The following is a 10,967-nucleotide window of genomic DNA, read 5'->3' as shown; positions in this document are numbered from 1 at the left end:
CACCACTCTGTTTAAGAAATAGAACATTGTCATTACCTTTGAATTCCTGTTGCCTTCCTTTTCAAACATAACCCTTACGATGTATTTCCATTTATGGTATTTTTGCTTTTCATTGTAGATTGCATATATGTTTGTGTAGCTAAGCAACATATTGTTTGCTTTTGCATGTTTTAAATTTATATAAACAGATCATTCTGTATATTGTCTTCTGCAACTTGATTCCTCCCCTCCCCCTTCACTGTACGTCTCTTTTGGGATTGTGACGGAATGACAGTAAGGAGAATTGATATCTTGATGATATTGAGTCTTCCAGCCCATGAATGTAATGTACATCTCCATTTATTTGGGTCTTTGTTAATGCCTTCCAGTGTCATTTATCATTTTCTCCCTAAATGTCTTGCCTATCTTTTGTCAGATTTATTCCTAGATATATATTATTTTTTGGTGTTATTCTAAATGGCCTTTAAAAAGTTAGTTTTCTAACTGTTAGCTATTGGTTGATAGCAATGCAAATAATTTTTTAAAAAATGAACCTGCTTATTTAAAATCTGGAAACAGGAAAGCAACACATTTGTTTATGCTACACAGAGCTGTAGTGAAATTTTACAATTTGGTTGGGAATGATGGACACCAATTTCAGGATAGTTTTATTTGGGGAGGCAGAAAGAACGGGATCAAGGACAGGCACAAAGAGGACGTTAGTGGTATTTATAACATTTTATTTTTTTGGAGCAAATATGGCTAAGTATTAAGATTTGTTCAGGCTGCATAGCAAGTATATGAGTGATTGTTTTATTATCCTCTGTGCCTTTTTGAAATAGGCCATAATTTTAAAAATAAAATACACAATGTTGACTATATGCTTGAGATAAATCACTTTTATGATGGATGACCTCAGAATATATGAATTCCATTGATTATTCTAAATTGAACGTTGTAGAGTGGGGGCTGTGTGCTGAATCCAAGCTCCAGATGTGATTGTTTTTTTGTGCCCTATGATCAAACAAATGAACCAGCCATGAAACACCAAGGATTTTACATTAGAATCTGGATTTCTGAATTCCCTGAAAAAGTTAGAAAATCTGACAATACTATATTTCCACGTGGCAATAGTCAATTAGATATGAATAAGTAGTGGCTGCCTGTTTGCTCATTGACTATTTGTTATGAAAAATCTCAAACATTCTCAAAGATAGAAGAGCATAATGAGCTCCCAGATATCCATTGTTGAAATTTAATCATTATTGACTCATGGCCAATTTTGTCATATCTGTTTTCCCTGATCTTCTGACCCCTGGATCATATGGAAGCCAATCCCAGACACCGTATCATTTCAGGTATTTCATGTATAAGAATTTTAGTATATATTTCTAAAACAGAAGTAATTTTAGAAAACAAAACCACAATATTATTGTCATACCTAAAAATATGTAACTATGTAACAGTAATTCCTTAATATAATCAAATACCCAGTCAACATTCAAATTTTCCCCATTTTGTCAACTTTATTTTACAGTTTCTTCACATGAGAACTCAATTCTTATGAGCACATTGCATGTGCTTGACATTTTATTTTTTTTTTAGAGAGAGAGCAGCAGAGGGAGAGGGGCAGAGAGAATCTTAAGCAGGCTCCATACCTAGTGCGGAGCCTGTTAGGGGGCTCCATCTCACAACCCTGAAATCATGACCTGAGTCAAAAATCAAGAGTCAGATGCTTAACTGACTGAGCCACCCAGGTGCCCATATTTCTTAGATCCCTGGGATCTCATAGTGAGATCTAGCAGCACTTTCCAATAAAATTTTCTGTGATAACCAAATGTTCTATATCTGTGCTATCCAGTGTGATAGCTACTAGCTATATTATGGCTATCGAGCACTTAAATGTGACACACTTTTAATTTTATTTAATTTTAATTAGTTAAAAATGTTTGCTAACAGCTTCATTGAGAGCCAACTCACGTATCATAAAGTTTACCTTTTGAAGTGTACAATTCAGTGGCTTTTAATATATTCATAAGTTGTACGTTGATCACCATCTATTCCAGAACATTTATATCACCCCTGAAAGAAACTCACTGGCAGTCACTTCCTATTCCCCTTGCCTCCAACCCTCAGCACCCACTAATCTACTGTCTTTCTTTATAGATTTGCTTATTTTGGATATTTCACATGATGAAGTCATACAATACATAGCCTGTTGTGTCTGGCATTTTTCACTTCATGTAATGTTTTCGAGGTTCACCCACTGATACATTAATAACATGTATCAGTTGATTCATTCAATTTTATGGCTGAATAATGCTCCATTGTTTGTATGCATATGCCATAGTTAGCTTATCCACTCATCCGCTGATGGACATTTGGGTTCTTTCTACTTTTTAAAAAAAAGATTTTATGTATTTATTTTAGAGAGAGTGTGTGTGTAAGTGGAGGGAGGGGCAGAGGGAGAGGGAGAGAGAGAATCTCAAGCAGACTCCGCAATGAACATAGAGCCTGACACAGGGCTCAATCTCACAACCCTGAGATCATGACCTGAGCCAAAATCAAGAGTTGGATGCTCAACTGACTGAGCCACCCAGGTGCTCCAAGATTCCTTCTACTTTTTGACCTTTGTGAATGTTACTGGGAACATTCAGGTATCAGTTGCTTTGTGGACATATGTTTTTTATTCTCTTGAGTTTATACCTAGGGATGGAATTTCTGGGTCATATGGTAATTCTGTGTTTAGTTTTTTGAGAAGCTGCCAGATGGCTTTCCAAAGCAGAGGTAATATTTTACATTCCCATCAGCAACGTATGCAGGTTCCAAATTTTCCACATCCTCACCAACACTTGCTATTGTCCATTTTTTTTAGCGTAACTGATCTAGTGGACGTATAGTAATATCCCCTTGTGGTTTTCATGTGCATTTCCTTAATGACTAATGACACTGAACATCCTTTCATGTGTTTACTGGCCTTTGGTACATCTTCTTTGGGTAAATGTCTACTCAAATCCTTTGCCCATGTAAAAATTGGGTTATTTCTTTTTTGTTGAATTGTAAGTATTCTTCATATATTCTAGACACAAGTCTCCTATCAGATATATGGTTTTGCAAATATTTTCTCCATTGCTCTGAGTTGCCTTTTGACTTTCTGGATGATGTCCTCTGAAGCACAAAAGTTTTTAATTGTGATAAAGTCCAATTTATCTATTTTTGTTTTGTTGGTTGTACTTTAGGGGTCATACCAAAAAACAAACAAACAAAAAACCCGCCAAACCCCAAAACATTGCTTAAGCCAAGGTCGAGAAGATTTCCTTCTATATTTTCTTCCAAAAGTTTCATAGTTTTAGCTCTTACATGTGAGTCTTCGGTCCATTGCAACTTAATTTTTGTACATAGTGTGATGACCATATATTGTATATAGTGTGATGTGTGGCAGGGGTACAAATTCATTCTCGTGCACATGGATATCCAGTTATTTCAGTACAATTTGGTGAAGATTATTCTTTCCCCCATTTAATTATCCTGACCCCCTTGTCAGTCAAAAATCAGTTGACCATAAAGGTAAAAGTTTATTTCTGGACTCTCAGTTTTATTTTATTGCTCTGTGTGTATATCCTTACACCAGTACGACACTGTCTTGATTATTGTAGCTTTGCAGTAAGTTTTGAAATTGGGAAGTCTGAGTCCTCCAACTTTGTTCTTTTTCAAGGTGGTTGTGGCTATTCTAGGTCGCTAGCATTTCCATATGAATTTCCAGATCAGCTTGTCCATTTCTGCAAAAAAAAAAAAAAAAAAACCAAAACCAAAAACAAAAAAAACCGCATTTGAAATTATGGTAGCAATTGCATTGAATTTTTTTTTAATCAATTTGGAGAGTATTGAAATCCTAACAATATTAAGTCTTTCAGTCCTTGAAACATGTATCTTTCCATCTATTCAGGTCCTCTTTACTTTGTTTCACTGATGTTTTGTAGTTTCCAGTGTACAAATCTTGCACTCATTTTGTTAAATTTATTCCTAAGCATTTTATTCTTTTTGATGCTGTTATGTATGGACTTGTTTTCTTTTCTTTTCTTTTTTTTTAAAGATTTTATTTACTTGAGGGAGATAAAGAGGGAGGGAGAGCACAGGGGGAGAGTGAAAGGGAGAAGCAGACTCCCCGCTAAGCAGAGAGCCCAACGTGGGGCTTGATCCCAGGACCCTGAGATCATAACCTGAGCCAGAGGCAGACGCTTAACTGACTGAGCCACCCAGGCACCCCTGGAATTGTTTTCTTAATTTCATTTTGAAATTGTTCATTATTAATGTATGAATATACAATTGATATCTGTTGATCATGTATCCTGTAACCTTACTAAACTTGTTTGTTCTTTCTAATAGTTGTGTACGTGTGTGTATTCCCTGGGATTTTTTATACACAAGATCACATCTTCTATGAGTAAGGATAATTTTACTTTTTCATTTCCAATCTGGATGCATTTTATTTTATTTTATTTACCTAAATACCTTGGTTAAAAACTCTGGAACAATGTTGAATAGAAGTGGTAAGAGTGGGGGCGCCTGGGTAGCGCAGTCGTTAGGCGTCTGCCTTTGGCTCAGGGCGTGATCCCGGCGTTATGGGATCGAGCCCCACATCAGGCTCCTCTGCTGGGAGCCTGCTTCTTCCTCTCCCACTCCCCCTGCTTGTGTTCCCTCTCTCGCTGGCTGTCTATCTCCGTCAAATAAATAAATAAAAAATCTTAAAAAAAAAAAAAAAAAGAAGTGGTAAGAGTGAACATCCTTGTCTTCTTTCTGCTCTTAAGGAGAAAGCATTTAATATTTCACTATCAGTTGTGATGTTATCTGTGGTTTCTAATATATGCTTTTGTTAGGTTGAGAAAGTTCCCTTCTCTTCCTAGTTTGTTGAGTGTTTTTATCAAAAAAGGTGCTGGATTTTGTCACATGTTTTTTTCTTTGTCTATTGAGATGGTCATATGGTTTTTGTCCTTCATTCTATTAATATGGTATGTTACATTGATTAGTTTTCAGATGCTAAGCCAACTTTGCATTCTTGGAATAAATCCCACTTGGTCATGTGTATAATCCTTTTTATAGATTGCTGGATTCGGTTTCCCACTATTTTGTTGAGGATTTCTGTGTCTCTATTCATAAGATATTCATAAGTTTCTTTTCTTGTGATGCCTTTGTCTGATTTTGGTATCAGGGTAGTACTGACCTAATAGGATGAGTTAAGAAGTGGTCCTCTCCTGTTTTTGGAAAAGTCTGTGAAGGCTTGGTGCTAATTCTCCTTTAAACGCTCAGGATGAGGACTTGAAATGTGGACGTAACCCAAGTAAGCACAAAATAATGAAGAGTGTCAGCTTTCAGGAGCTCAGAAGAATGGAACAGTGCTATTTATGAGGACATCAGGACACGGGACACCTGAGAGGCAAGGCTTCAATGGAGGAGAAAAGGAAGGTCCCGCAGAAATACTGTCAAAGGCACTCCCTCCTGCTGCCAAGGGCTCTTGCATCTTGTAGAAAGGCTCTAGATTGCAGGATGACCTCATTCCTCAAAAGAACTTCTCCAACTGGGCAACTATTTCCTGTTCATAGGCCAGTTTGAGCTTGCTCAGAAACGTTAGCTCTGCTGGCCTCCCCTGTGCTTTCTTCATCCACGGGTGTGTGTAACACAGATTCTTTGAACATCAGTAACAGTTGCTTCCCAGCACTGGTCCTGACATGCCCCCAAGTGTTTTCAGTCATATCGGGGGGTGTCTTGCAGTTCTAGGAACTAGTTTACTTTCAATTTATTTTAAAAAGAGATATATGCCATTTCAGATGTTCCTTTGTGGTAGATGTTTCAGGGGAGGCAGATTGGGAAGATAAGTGTCAAGGAAGGAAAACAAAGCAATAATAAAAAAAAGTTGCAAGTTACAAAAGACTGAAAATATCAGGTCTGGGGTGTTTTCAAGTGTTTACCTTGTCTTAATCACTGAGTTATCCCAGCGTTTTGGAGGAGTTCTGCTACATCAGAGTAGATGTTCAATAGATATTTGTTAAATTGGATCAATGAATATAAGACTCAATGGGAGTACGGGGGTGTAGGCAGCGTGCGCGGAGTATCTGCAGAAGTACAAAGGTGGGGGTATCAGCGTGCCCAAAAGAAGTGGCATGTGTGAATGGCAGGGCAACAGATGGATGTGTGTGGCAGACTCAGGCGTCAGATTTTTCAGACAGCTTTAATTTAAGATATTTTGTGCTGTTACTCCCTTGAGAAACGCACTCTTATTGGAACTGTTTTTCTGTTCGGAAAATATCCTCCTTGTCGAAGACAGAGGCCTTCTGTGTAGAGTGTGGCTGTGACTGACAGTGGTCAGCGTGTGAGCTGTGGCATATTAGAAAGGACACAACTTGGAATCAGAAGGTAGGAGTCTCCGTTCTGCAACTTGCCACATAGCTGGGATCACCAGAAACATTTATAAACACGTGAGGGAGCAATTCGCTGTGAAGGAAACTCAGCCAACACAAGAAAGAGAAGTAGAACCCCGTGAACATAAAAGAGTAGAATTGTTGGTTACAGACTCTAAACTAAGCATGTTTAAAATGATTAAAGAGATAAAGATAAGCAAAATAAATTAAGAGTAAAAAACAGATTTCCATTTAAAAGAAAGAACATACAGACTTAAAAAGAACAAATGAAACTTCTAGAAATAAAAAGTATACTTATTGAAATTTAAATTTCAATGTATTGTCTATAATCACTTTAAGGGGCACCGGGGTGGCTTAGTTGGGTAAGCTTCCGACTCTTGGTTTGGGCTCAGGTCATGATCTCAGAGTCGTGAGATGGAGCCCTGCATGGGCTCTGTGCTCAGCATGGAGTCTGCTTGATATTCTCTCTCTCCCTCTCCCTCTGCCCCTTCCCCTGTTTGTGCGCTCTTTCACGCATTCTCTCTCTCTTTCAAATAAATAAATAAATAAATAAATAAATAAATAAATAAAATAAGAAGATTATATTTATTTATTTGAAAGTGAAAATAAGAAAATAAAATCTTCTTATTTTATTTATGTATTTGAGAGGGAGGGAGAGAGATAGGGAGCAAGTGAGAGCACAACAGCAAGGGGAGGGAGAAGCAGACTCCCCACTGAGCAGGGAGCCCCATGTGGGACTTGATCTCAGGATGCAGGGATCCTGACCTGAGCCGAAGGCAGCTGCTTAACCGACTGAGCCCCTCAGGTGCCCCTAAATAAATAAATCTTTAAAAAATTCAATATTACTTGGTAAAATGGAAGATGTTCAATTCTCTTAAAGAAGGTGTAAGTACAAAAATAAATACTAGAAGATGTAAGCCTTCCTAAATTCCAAAAAATATTTATAAATTGTAATAGCAAAGAAAATACATCACGAAGAAAAAGAAACAGTAAGTATACATAATGCACATGGATACACACAGTGATTACCATGTGTATAAATATACAATAATGTAAAATATCAAATATCAAATAGAGTTGAGATTTAAAAATGTCTTATCAATAAATGTAACTGAGTTTAACTCATGCACTAAAAGGAAAATATTTTCAGTGTGGGTCAGAAAGCAAGACCCAACTATATGTGGTGTATAAGAGATACATCTAAGTCAAAATGATTCAGACAGGCTAAAAATAAAGGCATGGGCAAATGGAAATAACAAGTAAGTGGAGCCTGTGCTCCTTGATATCAGACAAAATAGAAGTCAGGCCAAAAAAAAAAAAATTACACGTTACAAAAAAACGATACATTATAATGCTAAAAGCCAATTTCACATTGTAGTTAGAACAGCTATGAAAACCTATGCACCAAGTAGCCATCTTTAAGAAACAGAAAGTACAGATGCAAGGAGATACAGATAGAAACACTCAGGTAAGAGGACACTTTAACGTGCCACTCCCAGTGCAGAATAGATCAAATGGCAGAAATACAAATAAGGATATAGCAGTAAACAACATAATCAATATTAATAGATCTCATCGTCTATTCTGAACTTTAGGACCTAATAAAAGAGAGTGTTACTTTCCTTCTGGACTGCACGTGGAATAGTCACAAAAATTGATCAAATATTAGGTCACAAAGAAAGCATCAATACGTTCTATACAATGAAAATATTACCATCAATATGTTCTTATCAGAGTTCAATAAAACTAGAATTTTAATTCTCGTTGTAAGTACAAAAAGCTGTACTTAGTTGTAAGTAGAAAAACCAAAAAGCCCTTCCAACTAGAAATTTAAAAATCATCTATTGAACAACACTTGGGTGAAAGGGAAGATAAGCTAAAATTACAAATATCTAAAGAAACAAACAAACGCCCCCCCAACCCCTCAAACAAACAAGTAATGAAAACACTACATATCAGAGACTAATGGATACATTTAAAGTAGAGATCAGAGGAAAATTCAGAGCCTTAAACACTTACATCAATAAAAATAAAAGAATGAAAATGAATAAATTATATCAACGTAAAACATGAGACAAAACAACAAATGAACGAAAAGAAAGCACAAGGAAAAAACCAATAAAAGTAAGAGCTGAAAAATAATGAAGATTAGGAACAGAAAACAGTAGCGTCACAAATTTTTTTTTTTTTAAAGTAGGCTCCACATCCAACGTGGGGCTTGAACACATGACCTTGAGATCAAGAGCTGCAAACTCTACGGATTGAGCCAGCCAGGTGCCCTAAAAGCAAGAGGTCAAAGTACTAATAAATCAAACCTTTGGTTCTTTGGAAAAAGTAACAAAACATGTAAGCCACTAGCTAAATTAATCAAAGGAAAAAGGGGAAAAAAACAACTTCAAAAGAAGAAAGACAAAGAAGAAATAGACAAGAACGGAGCAAAAGACTTAATGAGGAATACAAAAGGAAAGAGAATGAACCAGACTGTTTTCCAAAAGTAACATCAGCACTCTAAACAAGGGAAGGGAGGAGAAGAGCGGAAAATCAAGCCGAAGTCATTTTGGAACAGCATCTTGAGTAAATCCAGTAACGCTAATGAAAAACAACAACCCTGAAAATAAATGTTGAACTCTAGTTAATAGGTTTGTTTTTTTCACAATGACATCAGATATTCCGAAACTGCTTTTGGGGTCTTTTAGTATGAGCAAAGAAGTAAATATTTTGACAGCAATTGGAATCAGGTTTCTGACTGTTTGAGATGAGCCTTACAGCTGTGGAAAGGGGAACTCCAGCATGTACTCTATTGTATTGATTGGAACGGGATGTATCCGTATAAACTCATGGGTTTTAACATATCTATTTTTATCTATCTATCATCTATCTATCTATCAACAGAAATGGAAAGGGGTCTAGCTAAATGTGCAGCTCTAGATTGCCCTGTATTTATAGATATCTTGAATATCTTGCAGTGACAAACACAGAGAAGTGCTTGAAAAATGGTGGAACAATTAGCAGGAAGGAGGAGAGGAAGGAAAATTTCTTCCTCGTAGTAGATTGCCAACTAATATATGCAGAAGGAATGATAGAATTAAGAAGTCACCATTTGGCAGCATCATGGTGGTAAATGATTTGGGCAAAATCCTCAACTGACCCTAGCAGTTAAATGAAGAACTTGGTATTTACATAATCTTAAAGTATCTGCTCGCAAAATTCTTATTATTTGGAAAGGAAGAATAGTAACTTTACAGTGGAGAAACTTGGCACACACCACCCTACCCAAGTGATCAGAGTTAACCTCACCATGGATGGTTGAAATGTGCATTACATAGCTGCTCCTTTAATGAATGAGAAGGACACAGCATTTCTCTTTTGGTGCTCCTGTCTAAAAGTCATAAGCAAAAAACCATTCAAAAAGCCATGAATCGACTCATGAGGAAACCAGGAAACATCAGTCAAATCTAAATTGAATAACATTCTACCAACTATCTGGCCTATTCTCTTCAACGATATCAAGGTCAGGAAAGACAAAGAAAGATGGAAGAAGTGTTCCAGATTAAAGGACAAGAAAGAGATATGACAATTAATGAAGAATGTTAGGTCAGATTTTGGAGCAGATTTTTAAAAATTTGGGGTTTTTTTGCTAAAAGGGGTATTTTTGGGGCAATCACAATTTGAATAAGTATTTTAGATTAGAAAATAGCATTTTATTAATAATAATGTTCTGGTTTTGATGATTGTACTTCAGTTATGTAAGAGAATGTCCTCGTTATTAGGAATAAACACTGAAGTATTTAGGAGTTAAGGGGAGGGGCACCTGGGTGGCACAGCGGTTAGGCGTCTGCCTTCGGCTCAGGGCGTGATCCCGGTGTTCTGGGATCGAGCCCTACATCAGGCTCCTCCGCTATGAGCCTGCTTCTTCCTCTCCCACTCCTCCTGCTTGTGTTCCCTCTCTCGCTGGCTGTCTCTATCTCTGTCAAATAAATAAATAAAATCTTTAAAAAAAGAAAAAAAAAGAGTTAAGGGGAATGATGTCTGCCATTTACTCTAAAATGGAAAAAATTGTATATGTAGAGGGAATGATGCAACAAATATGGTAAAATAGGAAACAGTAAGGGGACTCTGGGTGCAGATAACCAGGAGTTCCTTGTACTATTCTTGCAATTTTTCTATTGGGTTGTAATTATTTCCATTTAAAAAGTAACAAGAAAGAAATATTTAAAAATATTTGTAAGAACATGTAGGAGAATAATTTTGTTCTGTAGGATTTTCCGAATTCATACAAAAGTACAAACCGTAATGGGAAAGAATGATCTATTTGAGTAAAGTAAAAGAAGTCTGTAAGTGGGATTGAGAGACAAACCACAAACTAGGAGAAGATGTTTGCTATGCCTAAGATTATATATAATATAATATATTTTAAAAATTACAAATGATCGAATCTGGAAATTAGCAAAGGCTAGAAATAGAGGAATCACTGAGGAAGGTAACAAGTATGTGAAAAGATAACCAACTGCATAGAAATTAGGGAGAAGCAAATTAAAACAACCATATACCATTGAACATATAGTCAGATAC

This window comes from Ursus arctos, chromosome X (assembly GCF_023065955.2).
Source record: "Ursus arctos isolate Adak ecotype North America chromosome X, UrsArc2.0, whole genome shotgun sequence".
Classification (NCBI taxonomy): domain Eukaryota; kingdom Metazoa; phylum Chordata; class Mammalia; order Carnivora; family Ursidae; genus Ursus; species Ursus arctos.
Note: the sequence above shows the minus strand (reverse complement) of the source record.